The 22,234-nt window shown below is 50.8% G+C and overlaps 3 non-coding genes across 3 annotated transcripts; all 3 read right to left on the reverse strand.

Moving 5' to 3' along the window:
- Positions 1 to 5,736: 5,736 nt before the first annotated feature.
- trnat-agu (transfer RNA threonine (anticodon AGU)) lies at positions 5,737 to 5,809 on the reverse strand. Its single transcript has one exon. It is a non-coding gene; the product is annotated as a tRNA-Thr (tRNA).
- A 1,649-nt stretch (positions 5,810 to 7,458) lies between these two features.
- trnat-agu (transfer RNA threonine (anticodon AGU)) lies at positions 7,459 to 7,532 on the reverse strand. The gene has a single exon. It is a non-coding gene; the product is annotated as a tRNA-Thr (tRNA).
- Positions 7,533 to 17,337: 9,805 nt separating this feature from the next.
- trnas-uga (transfer RNA serine (anticodon UGA)) lies at positions 17,338 to 17,410 on the reverse strand. Its single transcript has one exon. It is a non-coding gene; the product is annotated as a tRNA-Ser (tRNA).
- Between the last annotated feature and the right edge of the window lie 4,824 nt (positions 17,411 to 22,234).

Below are 22,234 nucleotides of genomic sequence, written 5' to 3' on the forward strand. Positions count from 1 at the left end.
ACAATGACCCAAGCTGATCCCGATTCAGGCAAAGCTGGGCACCTACACCAAGGAACTGAGACCAGTTATTGGTAGTGCGGGCATAAGGGTATCCCATGAGGGAGCGGTGCGCGATTTACCTCTGTGGATTGTTTCAGGTGATGGGCCAATGCTGCTTGGTAGAAGGTGGATGGGGAAGATTCGATGGAACTGGGAAGACCTCTGTGTACCTTCTCTGGCGAACAACCTCTCCCCTTGCTCAAAGGCTGAGCAAGCCCCCCACCTTCAGCTGAACCAGGCGTCGAAGTACAGATCCATTTGCAGACCCCCGAGGCACAGGCCGCTCATCGCGACCACCAGGAGGCGAAGATCAACCGAGCAGCGGTTACAGACGGAGGGTACCCAGCACCCGAAGCCGACGACCTCTTGGCGGCGACGGAAGAGGCTCCAGGTCGACCAAGCGGAGTGGGGCTCCGGCCGAAACCATCCGAATGTGTCTTCCCGACGCCAGAGGCGGAAATCCCTGGGGAGGAAGATGGCGGCAGTCGAGAGAAGCGTCCAGACCACGGGTCGAGAGAAACGTCCAGACCACGGGATGTGGCCGCTACGGAACAGAGGCATGTGTTGGCCAGCGAGGAAGGCCACTGGGTTTGGGGCAAAGGTAAAGGGGGGGGCCGCTGAGAAGGCCAGAAATGGACTGGGATGGATTGGCGAATGATACTGAAGGGGTTGACTGTGGATGGGCAATGGCAGACATTTAGAGACCGCATGGATGAACTGCAACAATTGTACATTCCTGTCTGGCATAAAAATAAAAAAGGGAAGGTGGCTCAACTGTGGCAATCAAGGGAAATCAGGGATAGTATTAAAGCCAAGGAAGTGGCATACAAATTGGCCAGAAATAGCAGCGTACCTGGGGACTGGGAGAAATTTAGAACTCAGCAGAAGAGGACAAAGGGTTTGATTAGGGCAGGGAAAATTGAGTATGAGAAGAAGCTTGCAGGGAACATTAAGACGGATTGCAAAAGTTTCTATAGATATGTAAAGAGAAAAAGGTTAGTAAAGACAAACGTAGGTCCCCTGCAGTCAGAATCAGGGGAAGTCATAACGGGGAACAAAGAAATGGCGGACCAATTGAACAAGTACTTTGGTTCGGTATTCACTGAGGAGGACATGAACAACCTTCCAGATATAAAAGGGGTCAGAGGGTCTAGTAGGGAGGAGGAACTGAGGGAAATCCTTATTAGCCGGGAAATTGTGTTGGGGAAATTGATGGGATTGAAGGCCGATAAATCCCCAGGGCCTGATGGACTGCATCCCAGAGTACTTAAGGAGGTGGCCTTGGAAATAGTGGATGCATTGACAGTCATTTTCCAACATTCCATTGACTCTGGATCAGTTCCTATTGAGTGGAGTGTAGCCAATGTAACCCCACTTTTTAAAAAAGGAGGGAGAGAGAAAACAGGGAATTATAGACCGGTCAGCCTGACATCGGTAGTGGGTAAAATGATGGAATCAATTATTAAGGATGTCATAGCAGTGCATTTGGAAAGAGGTGACATGATAGGTCCAAGTCAGCATGGATTTGTGAAAGGGAAATCATGCTTGACAAATCTTCTGGAATTTTTTGAGGATGTTTCCAGTAGAGTGGATAAGGGAGAACCAGTTGATGTGGTATATTTGGACTTTCAGTAGGCGTTCGACAAGGTCCCACACAAGAGATTGATGTGCAAAGTTAGAGCACATGGGATTGGGGGTAGTGTGCTGGCATGGATTGAGAACTGGTTCTCAGACAGGAAGCAAAGAGTAGGAGTAAATGGGGACTTTTCAGAATGGTAGGCAGTGACTAGTGGGGTACCGCAAGGTTCTGTGCTGGGGCCCCAGCTGTTTACACTGTACATTAATGATTTAGACGTGGGGATTAAATGTAGTATCTCCAAATTTGTGGATGACACTAAGTTGGGTGGCAGTGTGAGCTGCGAGGAGGATGCTATGAGGCTGCAGAGCGACTTGGATAGGTTAGGTGAGTGAGCAAATGCATGGCAGATGAAGTATAATGTGGATAAATGTGAGGTTATCCACTTTGGTGGTAAAAACAGAGAGACAGACTATTATCTGAATGGTGACAGATTAGGAAAAGGGGATGTGCAAAGAGACCTGGGTGTCATGGTACATCAGTCATTGAAGGTTGGCATGCAGGTACAGCAGGCAGTGAAGAAAGCAAATGGCATGTTGGCCTTCATAGCAAGGGGATTTGAGTACAGGGGCAGGGAGGTGTTGCTACAGTTGTACAGGGTCTTGGTGAGGCCACACCTGGAGTATTGTGTACAGTTTTGGTCTCCTAACCTGAGGAAGGACATTCTTGCTATTGAGGGAGTGCAGCGAAGGTTCACCAGACTGATTCCCGGGATGGCGGGACTGACCTATCAAGAAAGACTGGATCAACTGGGCTTGTATTCACTGGAGTTCAGAAGAATGAGAGGGGACCTCATAGAAACATTTAAAATTCTGACGGGGTTAGACAGGTTAGATGCAGCAAGAATGTTCCCAATGTTGGGGAAGTCCAGAACCAGAGGTCACAGTCTCAGGATAAGGGGTAAGCCATTTAGGACCGAGATGCGGAGGAACTTCTTCACCCAGAGAGTGGTGAACCTGTGGAATTCTCTACCACAGAAAGTAGTTGAGGCCAATTCACTAAATATATTCAAAAAGGAGTTAGATGAGGTCCTTACTACTAGGGGGATCAAGGGGTATGGCGAGAAAGCAGGAATGGGGTACTGAAGTTGAATGTTCAGCCATGAACTCATTGAATGGTGGTGCAGGCTAGAAGGGCCGAATGGCCTACTCCTGCACCTATTTTCTATGTTTCTATGTTTCTATGAACCCACTATGTTCCAATAAGTTGTTTGCACTGTGGAACCCATGTGAGCGTTCTTTCGCGGCCAATGGTGTACTATCATATGGGGTCGGGGGTACGTTAAAACAAGCCAAAGTAGCGGGTGAACACCAACCGGTCGTATATGTATCTGACAAAGTACTTGTAGCAAGTGATGTGTTATCACATTACCGCCTGCTCACGGCGAACCGCCAGACGGGAGTGTTGCAGCTTATCCGTCGCAAAGACGTAATGCTCATCCCATCAGATTGCCCCCCGCCCTGTGGGACAAACCCTGCAACGTGTTACAAAGAAAGGCAGGGAGGCTACACACAGTCGGTGGTGCGGGAACCTCCGTACTACGGCCCAGGATCCACGGGGGACCACACGGCCTCCCGCTACCACTGAAAGTCTCAGGGCCGTATCGGCCCATCCTGGGCTCTCCAGGCCTTAGGGTCAGCGACAATAGTCCGCAGCGGGCAGCCCAGATCACCAAGCCGAGCTCCACACGTGTCGCGGTAGACTCCCTACAGGCCCCGGCTGTCCCGGGTTGCTACGCAGTCACCGGACAGAGTCGCTCAGGACCGAGCCTTCCGTCTGCTATCAGCAGAGAATGCACCACGATCGTACGGCCCCCCTCCACGCCACATCAGAATAAGTGACGTGGACAATATTCAGGGCCCCCAGATGGGGCCGAGAGCACTGTGTGAGACAAAGAGGGGAATGGAGTGTGTGTGTGTGTGTGTGATGAAAATGGAGTGTTTGGTTGTGAAACCATGTACTGAGCAAACGCAGAAAGCGTTTGGACCAGACCAGACTGCAAACTATCGATAAGCAGGCCACCATTGTGAAAGGACCTGGCCACGTCTGTCCCATCACACCAGGCACTCGGCCGGGCAGCAACGTTCCGACCAACTCACCCAGGCCAGGAATTCAAATCAGGTGATCGACCCGGGGACACAGGGCGTCATATCGTCTCAACTTGCACATAACTGGTACATCAGCCTTTGGAGGGGGCGGGGGGGGAGTGATGTTATGTATGCACCTAAACCTCACCAATATGTCAGACTTGCCACTAGTGGGCACACCTGTGGGAGGCCTAAGGGTCACTTGTGCACCCTGGGACAAGCAGGTACATAAGGTGATCCACCATGCTGCTTCCCCACTCTGGGGTCTCAATAAAGAGACCAAGGTCACAATAGTTTCAGCTTACGATACGGTCCCGTGGATTTATTCTGAACATAACAGTGATGGGGAGGGCAGAGAAAAATGCTGTACCTGCATGCCAACTTTCAATGACTGATGTACCATGACACCCAGGTCTTGTTGCACCTCCTCTTTTCCTAATCTGCCGCCATTCAGATAATATTCTGCCTTCATGTTTTTGCAACCAAAGTGGATAACCTCACATTTATCCACATTATACTGCATCTGCCATGCATTTGCCCACTCACCTAACCTGTCCAAGTCACCCTACACACTTTTAGTGTCCTTCCCACAGCTCACACTGCCACCCAGTTGGAGATATTACACTCAATTCCCTCATCCAAATCATTGATGTATATTGTAAATAGCTGGGGTCCCAGCACTGAGCCCTGCGGCACCCCACTAGTCACTGCCTGCCATTCTGAAAACGACCCGTTTATCCCGATTCTTTGCTTCCTGTCTGCCAACCAGTTCTCTATCCACGTCAATACATTACCCCCAATACCATGTGCTTTAATTTTGCACACAATCTCTTGTGTGGGACCTTGTCAAAAGCCTTTTGAAAGTCCAAATACACCACATCCACTGGTTCTCCCTTGTCCACTCTACGAGTTACATCCTCGAAAAATTCGAGAAGATTTGTCTGGCATGATTTCCCTTTCATAAATCCATGCTGACTTGGATCGATCCTGTCACTGCTTTCCAAATGTGCTGCTTTTTGATGTTTAATAATTGATTCCATCATTTTCCCCACTACCGATGTCAGGCTAACCGCTCTATAATTACCCGCTTTCTCTCTCCCTCCTTTTTTAAACAGCGGCATAACATTAGTTACCCCTCCAGTCCATAGGAACTGATCCAGAGTCGATAGACTGTTGGAAAATGATCACCAATGCATCCACTATTTTGAGGGCCACTTCCTTAAGTACTCTGGGATGCAGGCTATCAGGCCCTGGGGATTTATCAGCCTTCAATCCCATCAATTTCCCGAACACAAGTTCCCACCTAATACGGATATCCTTCAGTTCCCCCTTCTCACAAGACTCCCCCCCAGTCCCCTCGTACTTCCGGAAACTTATTTGTGTCTTCCTTCGTGAAGACAGAACCAAAGTATTTGTTTAACTGGTCCGCCATTTCTTTGTTCCCCATTATAAATTCACCTGAATCTGACTGCAAGGGATCTATGTTTGTCGTCACTAATCTTTTTAGAAGCTTTTGCAGTCAGTTTTTATGTTGCCTGCAAGCTTCCTCTCATACTCTATTTTCCCCCCTCCTGATTAAACCCTTTGTCCTCCTCTGCTGTATTACAAAATTCTCCCAGTCCTCAGGTTTACTGCTTTTTCTGGCCAATTTATATGCCTCTTCCTTGGATTTAACACTATCCTTCATTTCCCTTGTAAGCCACATTCCCCATTTTATTTTTACTCCAGACAGGGATGTGTAATTGTTGGAGTTCATCCATGTGATCTTTAAATGTTTGCCATTGTCAATCCAACATCAACCCTTTAAGGATCACTGGCCAGTCGATTCACATCTCACACCATCAAAGTTATCTTTCCTGAACTTCAAGGCCCTCATCTTTGAATTAACTCTGTCACTCTCCATCTAAATAAAGTATTTGACCCATATTTACAATTAAAGCCCTTGCTAATTTAAATACTGAGCTAATTTTGAGTTGGCCCCAGTGAGATTTGAACCCACGACCTCTGGTTTACTAGACCAGTGCTCTAACCCCTGAGCTATGGAACCACCTGCCTTGGGCTGTGGGTCATTCCCCAGTTAGTGCTGTGTGTTTGAAGAATGAGGAGGGGTCAGTGAAACACTCAGATTGTGTCTCATCCCCCAGACTCCTGCCTCCGTCTCTTCAATATTCGCCTCTCAACATCGATATATCGGGTCTTTCACGTAGTAAAACATCCCAAGGCAACTCAGTCACACTCTGCCTCAATCTCTCTGTCTCTCTCTCTTTCTCTCTGTCTCTCAGTCTCTCAATCTCTCTCTCTCTCTCTCTCACTGTCTCTCTCTTTCTGTGCAGAGCGGAGGAAGGGGAGAGAGGGAGAAGGGGAGAATTGTTGAGATGGGGAGGGGGAGAGTCTGATGGGAAAGGGGAGAGCGAGAGTGAGAGTGAGGGAAGGAGAGCAAGTCAGGAGGGAGGGGAGTGGAGACAGGTGAGGGGAGGGAGAAGGAGAGGGAAGATAGAGCGAGGAGGGGAGAAAATGAAAAGGGAGAGAGGAAGGAGTGAGCGAGAGGGGAAGGGGAGAGAGAGCAGAATGGGGAGCGAGGGGGGAAGGAGAGGGAGAGAGGGGGGAAGCTGAGAGAGAGGGGGAAGAGGAGAAAGATCAGCAAGGAGAGAGCAGAAGGGGTGAGATAGGTGAAAGGATAGAGAGTGAGGGGAGAGAGGGGAAGGAGTGAGAGACAGGGAAAGAGAGATAGCGGGAGAGAGGGTAAAAAGATGCAGAACGGAATGTGATGGGGAAGGAAGAGAGAGGTTTGGAAGGGGAGAGAGAAGCCTGTCCTTCAAGGGTCGGTCTCAGAGCTGTTTAATATTTATAATTTAAGCCCTTGTTAATTGACAGTGAACTTAAATACTGAGCTCATTTTGAGTAGGCTGTCGTGAGATTTGAACTCACGACCCCTGGTTTATTTAGACCAGTGCTCAAACCCCTGAGCTATGGAGCGACCTGCTTGGAACTAGACAGGGGAAGGAGCAGGAAAGAGATGGGAAGGGAAAAGAGAGAGTGGAAGGAGGGAGAGAGAGGGGAAGGGGAGAGAGGGGGAAGGAGTGAGAGGGAGTGGAAGGGGAGAGAGAGGGGGAAGGAGTGAGAGGGAGGGGAAGGGGCGAGAGAGGGGAAGGAGTGAGAGAGAGGGGAAGAAGTGAGAGAGAGGGGAAGGAAAGAGGACAAGGCGAGGGAGGGGGAAGGGGGGAGAGGGGAATGAGTGGGAGAGGGAATGCGAGAGAGAGGGGGAAGGAGTCAGCCAGAGGGGAATGGGAGAGAGCGGATTGGGAGAGAGCGAGTGGGGAAGGGGAGAGAGATTGGAAGTCGAGAGAGGGAGGAGGCAGGGGAGAGAGAAAGGAAGGGAAGAGAGAGGGAGCAGGGGAGAATCTGAAAAGAAAGGCAAAAGAGGGAGAGAGAGGAGAGAGGGGAGGGAGCGGAAGGGGAGAGAGAGGGAAAGGGGAGAGAGATGGAAAGGGGAGAGAGATGGAGAAAGTGAGATTGCAGGGAAAAAAAATGCAGAACAGGTCATGACCTGGAAAACAGAGAGAGATTGGGAAAGTGAGAGAGAGTGTCAGCAAGACAGAGGCCTGTTGTTTGAGGGTCAGTCTCAGAGTTGTTAATATTTATAATTGAAGCCCTTGTTAATTGACAGTGTATTTAAATACTGAGCTAATTTTGAGTAGGCCCCAGTGAGATTTGAACCCACGACCCCTGGTTTACTAGACCAGTGCTCTAACCCCCTGAGCTATGGAACCACCTGCGCTGGGCTGTGGGTCATTCCCGAGTTAGTGCTGTGTATTTGAAGAATGAGGAGGGGTCAGTGAAACGCTCAGATTGTGTCTCATCCCCCAGACTCCTGCCTCCGTCTCTTCAATATTCACTTCTCAACATCGATATATCGGGTCTTTCACATAGTAAAACATCGCAAGGCAACTCAGTCACACTCTGTCCCAATCTCTCTGTCTCTCTGTCTCTCTCTTTCTGTCATGTATGTGTGCTTGGGGTTACTAGCCACCAGGTGGGGCCACTGTCGGAGGTCATTGGGCTGTACACACACGTGTGTGGCCCAGGTATAAAAGGCCAGCCATCTTGTAATGTAATCACTTTGGGCCCTAATAAAGTAGAGCCAGGTGTGTACCTGTTCGGAGTTGACAGTAATCTGTCTGTTGAGTTATTGCACACACAACACTTTCTCACTCTCTCTGTCTCTCTCACACACGCTCACTTTCTCTCTTTGTGTCTCTCGAGGGGGAAAGGGAGAGAGGGGAAGGGGAGAGAAGGGGAAGGAGTGGGGAGAGAATGAAAGTAGAGAGGGAAGGGGAGAGAGGGGAAGGGGAGAGAGGAGGGGAAGGAGTGGGGAGAGAATGAAAGTCGAGAGGGAAGGGGAGAGAGGGGAAGGGGAGAGAGGAGGGGAAGGAGTGGGGAGAGAATGAAAGTTGAGAGGGAAGGGGAGAGAGGAGAGAGAGGGGAAAGAGGGAGAGTGAGAGGGGAAGGGGAGAGCGAGGAAAGGGAAAGAGAGAGAGGGGAAGGGGAAAGAGAGGGAGGGGAAGGAGAGAGAGGGGTGGTGAGAACAGGAAGGGGAAGGAGGGAGAGACGGGAAGGAGAGAGGATAAAAAAGAAGAATGAGTGAAAAAAAGATGCAGAATGGGTCATGATGGGGAAGGGAAAGAGAGATTTTTAATGTGGGAGAGAGAGTAAACCAGGATGAGAAGAGGAGAGGGGAGCTGTAATTCCAGGGTCGGTATCAGAGCTGTTTAATATTTATAATTACCGGAACCAATGTCCTAGGGGGAGTGTTTGCTAGTGTTGTTGGGGAGGAGATAAACTAATATGGCAGGGGGATGGGAACCAATGCAGGGAGACAGAGGGAATCAAAAAGGAGGCAAAAGCAAAAGACAGAAAGGAGATGAGGAAAAGTGGAGGGCAGAGAAACCCAAGGCAAAGAACAAAAAGGGCCACTGTACAGCAAAATTCTAAAAGGACAAAGGGTGTTAAAAAAACAAGCCTGAAGGCTTTGTGTCTTAATGCAAGGAGTATCCGCAATAAGGTGGATGAATTAACTGTGCAAATAGATGTTAACAAATATGATGTGATTGGGATTACGGAGACGTGGCTCCAGGATGATCAGGGCTGGGAACTCAACATCCAGGGGTATTCAACATTCAGGAAAGATAGAATAAAAGGAAAAGGAGGTGGGGTAGCATTGCTGGTTAAGGAGCAAATTAAGGCAATAGTTCAGAAGGACATTAGCTTGGATGATGTGGAATCTATATGGGTAGAGCTGCAGAACATCAAAGGGCAAAAAACGTTAGTGGGAGTTGTGTACAGACCTCCAAACAGTAGTAGTGATGTTGGAGAGGGCATCAAACATGAAATTAGGGGTGTGTGCAATAAAGGTGCAGTAGTTATAATGGGTGACTTTAATATGCACATAGATTGGGTGAACCAAACTGGAAGCAATACAGTGGAGGAGGATTTCCTGGAGTGCATAAGGGATGGTTTTTTAGACCAATATGTCGAGGAACCAACTAGCGGGGAGGCCATCTTAGACTGGGTGTTGTGTAATGAGAGAGGATTAATTAGAAATCTCGTTGTGCGAGGCCCGTTGGGGAAGAGTGACCATAATATGGTGGAATTCTGCATTAGGATGGAGAATGAAACAGTTAATTCAGAGACCATGGTCCAGAACTTAAAGAAGGGTAACTTTGAAGGTATGAGGCGTGAATTGGCTGGGATGGATTGGCGAATGATACTTAGGGGGTTGACTGTGGATGGGCAATGGCAGACATTTAGAGACCGCATGGATGAACTACAACAATTGTACATTCCTGTCTGGCGTAATAATAAAAAAGGGAAGGTGGCTCAACCGTGGCTATCAAGGGAAATCAGGGATAGTATTAAAGCCAAGGAAGTGGCATACAAATTGGCCAGAAATAGCAGCGAACCCGGGGACTGGGAGAAATTTAGAACTCAGCAGAGGAGGACAAAGGGTTTGATTAGGGCAGGGAAAATGGAATACGAGAAGAAGCTTGCAGGGAACATTAAGACGGATTGCAAAAGTTTCTATAGATATGTAAAGAGAAAAAGGTTAGTAAAGACAAACGTAGGTCCCCTGCAGTCAGAATCAGGGGAAGTCATAACGGGGAACAAAGAAATGGCGGACCAATTGAACAAGTACTTTGGTTCGGTATTCACTGAGGAGGACACAAACAATCTTCCGGATATAAAAGGGGTCGGAGGGTCTAGTAAGGAGGAGGAACTGAGGGAAATCCTTATTAGTCGGGAAATTGTGTTGGGGAAACTGATGGGATTGAAGGCCGATAAATCCCCAGGGCCTGATGGACTGCATCCCAGAGTACTTCAGGAGGTGGCCTTGGAAATAGTGGATGCATTGACAGTCATTTTCCAACATTCCATTGACTCTGGATCAGTTCCTATGGAGTGGAGGGTAGCCAATGTAACCCCACTTTTTAAAAAAGGAGGGAGAGAGAAAACAGGGAATTATAGACCGGTCAGCCTGACATCGGTAGTGGGTAAGATGATGGAATCAATTATGAAGGATGTCATAGCCGTGCATTTGGAAAGAGGTGATACGATAGGTCCAAGTCAGCATGGATTTGTGAAAGGGAAATCATGCTTGACAAATCTTCTGGAATTTTTTGAGGATGTTTCCAGTAGAGTGGACAAGGGAGAACCAGTTGATGTGGTATATTTGGACTTTCAGAAGGCTTTCGACAAGGTCCCACACAAGAGATTAATGTGCAAAGTTAAAGCACATGGGATTGGGGGTAGTGTGCTGACGTGGATTGAGAACTGGTTGTCAGACAGGAAGCAAAGAGTAGGAGTAAATGGGTACTTTTCAGAATGGCAGGCAGTGACTAGTGGGGTACCGCAAGGTTCTGTGCTGGGGCCCCAGCTGTTTACATTGTACATTAATGATTTAGACGAGGGGATTAAATGTAGTATCTCCAAATTTGCGGATGACACTAAGTTGGGTGGCAGTGTGAGCTGCGAGGAGGATGCTATGAGGCAGCAGAGCGACTTGGATAGGTTAGGTGAGTGGGCAAATGCATGGCAGATGAAGTATAATGTGGATAAATGTGAGGTTATCCACTTTGGTGGTAAAAACAGAGAAACAAACTATTATCTGAATGGTGACAGATTAGGAAAAGGGGAGGTGCAAAGAGACCTGGGTGTCATGGTACATCAGTCATTGAAGGTTGGCATGCAGGTACAGCAAGCGGTTAAGAAAGCAAATGGCATGTTTGCCTTCATAGCGAGGGGATTTGAGTACAGGGGCAGGGAGGTGTTGCTACAGTTGTACAGGGTCTTGGTGAGGCCACACCTGGAGTATTGTGTACAGGTTTGGTCTCCTAACCTGAGGAAGGACATTCTTGCTATTGAGGGAGTGCAGCGAAGGTTCACCAGACTGATTCCCGGGATGGCGGGACTGACCTATCAAGAAAGACTGGATCAACTGGGCTTGTATTCACGGGAGTTCAGAAGAATGAGAGGGGATCTCATAGAAACGTTTAAAATTCTGACGGGGTTAGACAGGTTAGATGCAGAAAGAATGTTCCCGATGTTGGGGAAGTCCAGAACCAGGGGTCACAGTCTCAGGATAAGGGGTAAGCCATTTCGGACCGAGATGAGGAGAAACTTCTTCACCCAGAGAGTGGTGAACCTGTGGAATTCTCTTCCACAGAAAGTTGTTGAGGCAAGTTCACTGAATATATTCAAAAAGGAGTTAGATGAAGTCCTTATTACTCGGGGCATCAAGGGGTATGGTGAGAAAGCAGGAATGGGGTACTGAAGTTGCATGTTCAGCCATGACCTCATTAAATGGTGGTGCAGGTTAGAAGGGCCTGCTCCTGCACCTATTTTTTATATTTCTCTAATTACAGCCCTTGTTAATTGACAGTGAATTTAAATACTGAGCTAATTTTGATTACATTCTAGTGAGATTTGAACTCACAACCGCTGGTTTACAAGACCAGCTCTCTAACCCCCTGAGCTACAGAGCCACCTGCTTTTGGAAAAACACGGGAAGGAGCAGGAAAGAGAGGGGAAGGGAAAAGAGAGAGTGGAAGGAGTGAGAGAGAGGGGGAAGGGGAGAGAGAGGGAGGGGAAGGGGAGAGAGAGAGTGGGGAAGGAGTGAGAGAGAGGGGGAAGGGGAGAGAGAGGGAGGGGAGAGAGTGGGGATGGGGAGAGAGGGGAAGGGGAGAGAGTGGGGAAGGGGAGAGAGGGGAAGGGGAGAAAGTGGGGAAGGGGAGAGAGAGGGGAATGGGAGAGAGTGGGGAATGGGAGAGAGGGGAAGGGGAGAGAGAGGGGAAGGGGAGAGAGAGGGGAAGGGGAGAGAGAGGGGAAGGGGAGAGAGTGGGGAAGGGGAGAGAGAGGGGAAGGGGAGAGAGTGGGGAAGGGGAGAGAGTCGGGAAGGGGAGAGAGTGGGGAAGGGGAGAGAGAGGGGAAGGGGAGAGAGTGGGGAAGGGGAGAGAGAGGGGAAGGGGAGAGAGAGGGGAAGGGGAGAGAGAGGGGAAGGGGAGAGAGTGGGGAAGGGGAGAGAGAGGGGAAGGGGAGAGAGTGGGGAAGGGGAGAGAGAGGGGAAGGGGAGAGAGAGGGGAAGGGGAGAGAGTGGGGAAGGGGAGAGAGAGGGGAAGGGGAGAGAGTGGGGAAGGGGCGAGAGAGGGGGGAAGGGGAGTGACAGGGGGGAAGGGGAGTGACAGGGGGGAAGGGGAGTGAGAGGGGGAAGGGGAGAGAGGAAGTGGAAGTGGAGAGAGGGGGAAGAAATGAGAGAGAGGGGGAAGGAGTGAGAGAGAGGGGAAGGGGAGAGAGGGGAAAGAGAGGTAGAGAGGCGGAGAGGTTTAGGGAGGGAGTTCCAGAGCTTGGGGCCCGGGCAACAGAAGGCACGGCCACCGATGGTGGAGCGATTATAATCAGGGATGGTCAGGAGGGCAGAATTAGAGGAGTGCAGACATCTCGGGGGGTTGTGGGGCTGGAGGAGGTTACAGAGATAGGGAGGGGCGAGGGGCTGGAGGGGGTTACAGAGATAGGGAGGGGTGTAGAGGCTTGAGGAGGTTACAGAGATAGGGAGGGGTGTCGGGGCTGGAGGAGGTTACAGAGATAGGGAGGGGTGTAGGGGCTGGAGGAGGTTACAGAGATCGGGAGGGGTGTAGGGGCTGGAGGAGGTTACAGAGATAGGGAGGGGTGTAGGGGCTGGAGGATGTTACAGAGATAGGGAAGGGTGTAGGGGCAGGAGGAGGGTACAGAGATAGGGAGGGTGTAGGGGCTGGAGGAGGTTACAGAGATAGGGAGGGGTGTAGTGCTGGAGAAAGTTACAGAGATAAGGAGGGGTGTAGGGGCTGGAGGAGATTACAGAGATAGGGAGGGGTGTAGGGGCTGGAGGAGGTTACAGAGATAGGGAGGGGTGTAGGGGCTGGAGGAGGTTACAGAGATAGGGAGGGGCGAGGGCCTAGGAGGGATTTGTAAACAAGGATGAGAATTTTGAAATCGAGGTGTTGCTTAATCGAGAGCCAATGTTGGTCGGCGAGCACAGGGGGTGATGGGTGAGTGGGACTGGGTGTGAGTTAGGACACGGGGGCAGTGAGCACAGGGGGTGATGGGTGAGTGGGACTGGGTGCGAGTTAGGACACGGGGCAGTGAGCACAGGGGGTGATGGGTGAGTGGGACTGGGTGTGAGTTAGGACACGGGGCAGTGAGCACAGGGGGTGATGGGTGAGTGGGACTGGGTGTGAGTTAGGACACGTTGCAGTGAGCACAAAGGGTAATGGGTGAGCGGGACTCGGTGTGAGTTAGGACACAGGGCAGCGAGCACAGCGGGTGATGGGTGAGTGGAACTCGGTGCGAGTTAGGACAGGGGGCAGCGAGCACATGGGGTGATGGGTGAGCGGGACTCGGTGCAAGTTAGGACAGGGGGCAGCGAGCACAGTGGGTGATGGGTGAGTGGGACTCGGTGCGAGTTAGGACAGAGGGCAGCGAACACAGGGGGTGATGGGTGAGTGGGACTGGGTGCGAGTTAGGACACGGGGTCAGTGAGCACAGGGGGTGATGGGTGAGCGGGACTCGGTGTGAGTTAGGACACGGGGCAGCGAACACAGGGGGTGATGGGTGAGTGGGACTCGGTGCGAGTTAGGATATGGGGGCAGTGAGCACAGGGGGTGATGGGTGAGTGGGACTCAGTGCGAGTTAGGATATGGGGGCAGCCGAGTTTTAGATCACCTCTAGTTTACGTCGGGTATAATGTAGGAAGAAGTGAGAGACAGCGGAAAGGGGATGGAGGGGCGGGGAGGGGATGGAGAGATTGAGGGGAAGGAGTGAGAGAGGGAAGGGGAGAGAGAGAGAGACGGGAAAGGATAGAGAGTGAGGGGAGAGAGGGTGTGGCGAGGGGGGAATGAGTGAGAGACAGGGAGAGCGAAATAGCGGGAAAGGGAGAGCGGGGTAAAAAGATGTCGAATGGGGAAGGCAGAGAGAGATTTGGATGGATAGAAAGTGTAACAGAGACAAAAGCCTGTTGTTGGAGGGTCGGTCCTGGAGCTGTTTAATATTTATCATTAAAACCCTTATTAATATTTATGATTGAAACTTTTCCGAATAGACAGTGAATTTTGAGGAGGCCCCTGGGAGTTTTGAACTCATGACCCCTGGTTTATTGGACCAATTATCTAACCCCTGAGCTATGGAGCCACCTGCTTTGAGAAAGACACGGGAAGGAGCAGGAAAGAAAAAGAGTTAGTGGAAGGAGTGAGAGAGAGGGGGAAGGGGAGAGGGAGAGAGTGGGGAAGGGGAGAGAGAGTGCAAGAGAGACAAGAGGGTAGCCTGCAGTTCCAGGGTCAGTCTCAGAGCTGTTTAATATTTATAATTAAAGCCCTTGTTAATTGACGGTGAATTTAAATACTGAGACTAATTTTGAGTCAGCCCCCGTGAGATTTGAAATCACATTACCTGATTTACAAGACCAGTGCTCTAACCCCTGAGCTATGGAGCCATCTGCTTGAGGAAATACAGGGGAAGGAACAGGAAAGAGAGGGGAAGGGAAAAGAGCGAGTGGAAGGAGTGAGAGAGAGGCGGAAGGCGAGAGAGAGGGGAAGGGGAGAGAGTGGGGAAGAGAGGGAGGTGGGGCAAAAGAGGGAGGAAATGGAGAGAGGGAGAGTGTGGAAGGGGGGAGAGAGAGGGGAAGGAGTGGGAGAGAGAGAGGGAGAGGAGCGAGTAGGAGGGGAAGGGGATGGGGAGACAGGGAGGAAGAGAGAGGGGCAGGGGAGAGAGAGGGAAGAAGGGGAGAGAGATGTTAAGGGGAGAGAGGAGGAAGGAGTGAGAGAGAGAGGGGAAGGACAGAGAGGGGGAGAACCTGAAAGGAAAGGGAAAAGAGAGAGACGGGAGTGTAAGAGTGTGGTGGTGGTCCCGGGGGTCAGGTTCACCTCTGACCTACTTGAGCGGTTCGAATCGCCCCCACTCCCTTGGGTTCGAGACTCTGGATTTATTTGGGGGGGTGTGACAAAGTGCAAGGGTCACTGGTTTGGTGCAAAAGAACTTTGATTTTATTAAAGACAAGAAAATACAATGTCAAAACTTATCATCACTCTGATAAAGAACAATACATTACACATTCAAAGGGGGTGTACAGTAAAATGACACCTCCCACCTCCCCATACCTAATCCTAGCTAGGTTAGACTCCAGGGCAGGCAGGGACTATGCTTACCAATCCTTTCTGGTCAGTTAGTGGTAGTTCGCGGTTTCGGGGTTCCTTGAATTGTGTAGGTTCTGCTTGCCGTACCCCGAACGTCGGAGAAGACTTCTAGCTGCGTAATCTTCAGTTGGGTTGAGTCCACTGATGCGGTAAGGCATGTTTTGGATCTATGGGGTAAGTACCCGGTTTTCTTTGTTAGAAATAGGTTCAAAGTCTCTTTGGGTAATGTTTTCACCTGTTGGTAGTCAGGGCTTAGATTGTAGACTGGAAACTTTCGATTCTTCGGTTTCTTCCAGTTGGAGTTTATTTGTAGTTTGGTCGATCGTGGTGGTTTTTCATTGATACCACGTTGGCTGTGGTCAGTTGTTGCTGCGATGGTGATGTTCTTCCTTCAGGACTTCAGGACTTCGAGGCTGAAGAAGTTAGTTTACAACGGTCGCGTTGGTTTCTCTCCCTTCTTGATGACACAAGCGTGGTCTCGGTTGTTTGGCAAAGTATGTCATACCCTCTGTTAAAACAGGGGCCAGTTATACGGTTTGAGTGGTTCTAATCTTCGCGCCAAATCAGTCCAGGATTCTTTGTTTGTATTTGGCAGGCTTGACTCTTTGTAATATTTTGGCGGGCTCATTAAAAGTTAATGTTTTGGGTGGGTTGATGTTCGATAAACTGTTTCCTGATGGAAATATTAGTTTGGTAATCGCACTGTCCATTTGTGCTTCGTTTTTCGCATACAGGCTGGATTGGGCCTCTTTGTGATGCATATGCTGAAATGGTTTTCCAGATTCAGGTTGATGGTTGGCTATCTCTGGGTTATTTGTTGTAATGTTAATATCTCTTGTGGAGAAGGATTCTCGAATACCCATTTCTCCAGACAAGTTATGTTAGTCCCAACACCCAGACAGCCTCAATAATCAAGTTGTCTCCTGTCAGTTCTTTAGGCCCGCACACAGCCTTGAATGTGTCTTTAAAAATTCCAAAATTCTATTCAAGTTTGTAGTTTCTTCCATAAGCACTTCAGGGTTCCAAACTTTCCAATCGATAGTCCCAAATTAAATATCCTTTTGAATGAGCCCAAACACTGTGAACGGGTTCATTTGAATGTTGCATCCTTTCAAGGGGGAAGAGAGTGGGAGGAATGAGAGACAGGTGTCTAAATACTAAAATTAGGCTGCAGTGAGATTTGAACTCACGACCCCTGGTTGATAAGACCAGTGCTCGAACCCCAGAGCTATGGAGCCACCTGCCCGGAGAAAGACACGGGAAGGAACAGGAAAGAGAGGGGAAGGGAAAAGAGAGAGTGGAAGGAGGGAGAGAGAGGGGAAGGGGAGAGAGTGGGGAAGGAGTGAGAGAGTGGGGAAGGAGAAAGAGAGGGAGGGAATGGGAGAGAGTGGGGAAGGAGTGAGAGAGATGGAAGGGGAGACTGGTCTTTGGCCAGGGACTCCCAGGTGTCGGTGGGGATGTTGCACTTTATCAGGGAGGCTTTGAGGGTGTCCCTTGTAACGTTTCCTCTGCCCACCTTTGGCTCGCTTGCCGTGAAGGAGATCCGAGTAGAGCGCTTGCTTTGGGAGTCTCGTGTCTGGAACATGCGGACTATGTGGCCCTGCTCAGCAGATAGCTCTTGGTCGGCTGGTGCAGACACGATGGGCCGAAATGGTCTCCTTCCGTGCTGTAAGTTTCTATGAGTCGATGATATATCGGTGTCTCTGAGACTGGATGTGGAAAAGGTGGGATACAGACTGGGGGTGGGAAGTGAAAGTGCTGTGGGCAGATTGTAAAGTGCGGAGTGAGCGGTTCCTGTTGATGGTGTCGGCCTGTCGCCGATTGACGGTCAATTCAGTAACAGAAGCCAAAATTGAGTAGGCCCCAGTGAGATTTGAACCCACGACCCCTGGTTTTCAAGAGCAGGGCTCTAACCCCTGAGCTATAGAGCCACCTGTAACAGCAGCTCCTGTTTGCATCTTACTATTGTTAACAAGGAGGTGGGGCCTGAATAATCATTCTCAGTGATTCATCCCTGAACATTGACAGAATCTTACAGCACACAAGGAGGGCCATTCGGCCCATCGTGTCTGTGTCCGCTCTGTGAGAGAGATTAGTGCTTGGAAGTTGTAAAAGGAGGGAGAGAGGGGAATGAGTGGGAGAGGGAATGGGAGAGAGAGGGGGAAGGAGTCAGCCAGAGGGGAATGGGAGAGAGCGGAATGGGAGAGAGCGAGAGGGGGAGGGGAGCGAGATGGGAAGTCGAGAGAGGGAGGAGGCAGGGGAGAGAGAAAGGAAGGGGAGAGGGAGAGAGCAGGGGAGAATCTGAAAAGAAAGGCAAAAGAGTGAGAGAGAGGAGGGAGGGGAGAGAGGGAAAGGGGAGAGAGGGGAAGGGGAGAGAGAGGGAAAGGGGAGAGAGATGGGAAGTCGAGAGAGGGAGGAGGCAGGAGAGAGAGAAAGGAAGGGGAGAGAGAGGGAGCAGGGGAGAATCTGAAAAGAAAGGCAAAAGCGGGAGAGAGAGGAGTGAGGAGACGGAGCGGAAGGAGAGAGAGGGGAAGGGGAGAAAGAGGGAAAGGGGAGAGACAAAATGGAGAAAGTGAGATTGCGGGAAAGTGAGAGAGGAGTTAAAAAAAAATGTCCAACGGGTCGTGATCTGGAAAGCAGAGAGACAGGAAAAGGTGTGAGGGGAGCCTGTAGTTCCAGGGTCAATCTCAGAGCTGTTTAATATTTATAATCAATGCCTTTGTGAATTGACGGTGAATTTAAATACTGAACTAATTTTGAGTAGGTTGCAGTGAGATTTGAACCCACGATACCTGGTTTACTAAATACTGTTTGAAGAATGAGGAGGGGGTCAGTGAAACACTCAGATTGTGTCTCATCCCCCAGACTCCTATCTCCGTCTCTTCAATATTCACTTCTCAACATCGATATATCGGGTCTTTCACGAAGTAAAACATCCCAAGGCAACTCAGTCACACTCTGGCTCTGTCTCTCTTTCTCTCTGTCTCTCTCTCTTTCTTTCTGTCTCTCACCTTCTCACTTTGTCCATCGAGCGGGGAGGCTAGAGCGGGGGAAGGGGAGAGAGAGGGAGAAGGGGAGAGAGGGGGGGGATGGGAGAGATGGGGAGGGGGAGAGTCTGATGGGAAAGGGGAGAGCGAGAGGTAGGGAGTGAAAGGGAGGATGGAGGGGATGGAGACTGGGGAGGGGACGGAGAAGGCGAGGGTGGGGAGAGAGAGAGGAGGGGAGAAAATGAAAAGGGAGAGGGGAAGGAGTGAGCGAGAGGGGAATGGGAGAGAGAGGGGGAAGGCGAGAGCGAGAGAGGGGAGGGGAAAGAGAGGGAAGGGGAGAGAGAGCGGGGGGAAGGTGAAAGTGATGTTAAGAGGAGTGATGGGGAAGGAGTGAGAGAGAGAGAGGAAGGAGTGAGAGAGCGAGGAAGGGGAGAGAGAAAGGGGAAGGGGAGAGAGGGAGAAGGGGAGAATCTGAAAGGAAAGGGAAAAGAGAGAGAGAGAGGAGGGAGGGGAGGAAAGGGAGCGGAGAAGGAGGAGGGAGAGGGAGAGTGGAAAGGCAGAGTCGGAGGGGGAGAGAGTGGGACGGCAAGAGGGTGAGGTGAGGGAGGGGAAAGGGGGAGAGGGGAATGAGTGAGAGACGGGGAAAGCGAGATAGCGGGAAAGTGAGAGAGGAATAAAAAGATGTGGAAGGGGTCGTGATTGTTGTGTACACATGTAAACGTCACCAATATGTAAGACTTGCCACTAGGGGGCACACCTGTGGGAGACCCAATGGTCACCTGTACACCCTGGGACAAGCAGGTATATAAGGTGACTCACCATACTGCTTCCCCACCCTGGAGTCTGAATAAAGAGCACAAGGTCACCACAGTTTGAGCTTGCAATACAGTCCTGTGGATTTATTCTGAACATCACTCACTGGCGACGAGTAACGGATCACCAACCTTCACACGGTAATGGCTGCCGTTGGTCTTGTTGAGGGATTTGTTGAGGGTGATGATTTGGGAAGCCTTCGTTGAGCGTCCCGACCGGTACTACGTCGCCAATGAACAGGACGAGGCTGAGAGAGGGCGATCAAGACCAGGGCGATTCTCCTCACCGTATGTGGGTCTCCGATATACGGCCTGCTCAAAAACCTGCTGGCACCGGTCAAACCAGAGGAGAAGACTTACACAGAGCTGTGTGTGCTGGTGTGGGAACGCCTCAAGCCGAAGGAGAGCACCTTAAAGGCCAGGTATCACTTTTACACCCACCGGCGCTCCCAGGGCCAGAAGATTCCTTGCGGGGCAGTACGGTTTTTGCGGGATCTTTGCGGGAAATGTTGCCGAACGGTTTCGTGCTCGGAATCGGTCACGAGGTCATCCTTCGCAAGCTGCTGTCTGCCGGATCCCGGGATAAACGGGCCCTTTTCGGAATGGGAGGCAGTGACTAGTGGAGTACCGCAGGGCTCAGTGCTGGGACCCCAGCTATTTACAATATACATCAATGCTTTAGATGAAGGAATTGAGTGTAATATCTCCAAGTTTTCAGATGACACTAAGCTGGGTGGCCAGTGTGAGCTGTGAGGAGGATGCTAAGAGGCTGCAGGGTGACTTGGACAGGTTAGGTGAGTGGGCAAATGCATGGCAGATGCAGTATAATGTGGATAAATGTGAGGTTATCCACTTTGGGGGCAAAAACAGGAAGGCAGAATATTATCTGAATGGTGACAGATTAGGAAAAGGGGAGGTGCAACGAGACCTGGGTGTCATGGTACATCAGTCATTGAAAGTTGGCATGCAGGTACAGCAGGCGGTGAAGAAGGCAAATGGCATGTTGGCCGACATAGCGAGGGGATTTGAGTATAGGAGCAGGGAGGTCTTACTGCAGTTGTACAGGGCCTTGGTGAGGCCACACCTGGAATATTGTGTTCAGTTTTGGTCTCCTAATCTGAGGAAGGACATTCTTGCTATTGAGGGAGTGCAGCGAAGATTCACCAGACTGATTCCAGGGATGGCAGGACTGACATATGAGGAGAGACTGGATAAACTGGACCATTATAGAAGTTTAGAAGGATGAGAGGGGATCTCATAGAAACATATAAGATTCTGACGGGACGGGACAGGTTAGATGCGGGAAGAATGTTCCCGATGTTGGGGAAGTCCAGAACCAGGGGACACAATCTAAGGATAAGGGGTAGGCCATTTAGGACTGAGATGAGGAGAAACTTCTTCACTCAGAGAGTTGTTAACCTGTGGAATTCCCTGCCGCAGAGAGTTGTTGAGGCCAATTCATTGGATATATTCAAGAGGGAGTTAGTTATGGCCCTTAAGGCTAAAGGGATCAAGGGATATGGAGAGAAAGCAGGAAAGGGGTACTGAGGTGAATGATCAGCCATGATCTTATTGAATGGTGGTGCAGGCTCGAAGGGCCGAATGGCCTGCTCCTGCACCTATTTTCTCTGTTTCTATGTTTCTATCTGAGCAAGGCCATCACGACAGCCCAGGCCTTCATATCCACGAGCGATAACACGAAACAGATTCGAAGCTCACCGGCAAGTACTGTGCATAAAATAATGTATTCAGCAGGCAGAACGGCACAGGACAGGGCCCACATGACCGCAGAGGCCAGACCTAGGCCTCGAGTGACTCAGAGTCCGCCGTGGGCCGTGAATGCGTATCCATTAGCACCATGTTGGCGCTGCTGGGGTCAGCCATCGAGCCCATCAATGTCGATTCAAGCCCTGTGTGTGCAAGGGCCGTGGAACAATGGGGCACCTCCAGCGAATGTGCAAACGGTCTGTGACTCACCACGTGGCAGAGTCAGGAGAGGACCATCGATCCAGCGAGGGTCACGCTGAACGAGCAGGAGAGGCAACTCAACCTGAGGCTGAAGGGGAAGTACATGGGGTACACACCTTCACCACCAAAAGCCCTCCGATAATGTGAAAAGTTGGACCTAACGGCACTCCAGTCTCCATGGAACTAGACACGGGGGGCGGGTCAATCAATAATGAGCCAGAAGGCATTCGAGAGGCTGTGGGGGGGGGCGACAGAGCACAATGACCCAAGCTGATCCCGATTCAGGCAAAGCTGGGCACCTACACCAAGGAACTGAGACCAGTTATTGGTAGTGCGGGCATAAGGGTATCCCATGAGGGAGCGGTGCGCGATTTACCTCTGTGGATTGTTTCAGGTGATGGGCCAATGCTGCTTGGTAGAAGGTGGATGGGGAAGATTCGATGGAACTGGGAAGACCTCTGTGTACCTTCTCCGGCGAACAACCTCTCCCCTTGCTCAAAGGCTGAGCAAGCCCCCCACCTTCAGCTGAACCAGGCGTCGAAGTGCAGATCCATTTGCAGCCCCCCGAGGCACAGGCCGCTCATCGCGACCACCAGGAGGCGAAGACCAACCGAGCAGCGGTTACAGACGGGGGTACCCAGCACCCGAAGCCGACGACCTCTTGGCGACGACGGAAGAGGCTCCAGGTCGACCAAGCGGAGTGGGGCTCCGGCCGAAACCATCCGAATGTGTCTTCCCGACGCCAGAGGCGGGAATCCCTGGGGAGGAAGATGGCGGCAGTCGAGAGAAGCGTCCAGACCACGGGTCGAGAGAAACGTCCAGACCACGGGATGTGGCCGCAACGGAACAGAGGCATGTGTTGGCCAGCGAGGAAGGCCACTGGGTTTGGGGCAAAGGTAAAGTGGGGGGGGCCGCTGAGAAGGCCGGGAACCCACTACGTTCCAATAAGTTGTTTGCACTGTGGAACCCATGTGAGCGTTCTTTCGCG

The sequence above is a fragment of the Pristiophorus japonicus genome, unplaced genomic scaffold (genome assembly GCF_044704955.1).
Source record: "Pristiophorus japonicus isolate sPriJap1 unplaced genomic scaffold, sPriJap1.hap1 HAP1_SCAFFOLD_494, whole genome shotgun sequence".
NCBI classification, from domain to species: domain Eukaryota; kingdom Metazoa; phylum Chordata; class Chondrichthyes; family Pristiophoridae; genus Pristiophorus; species Pristiophorus japonicus.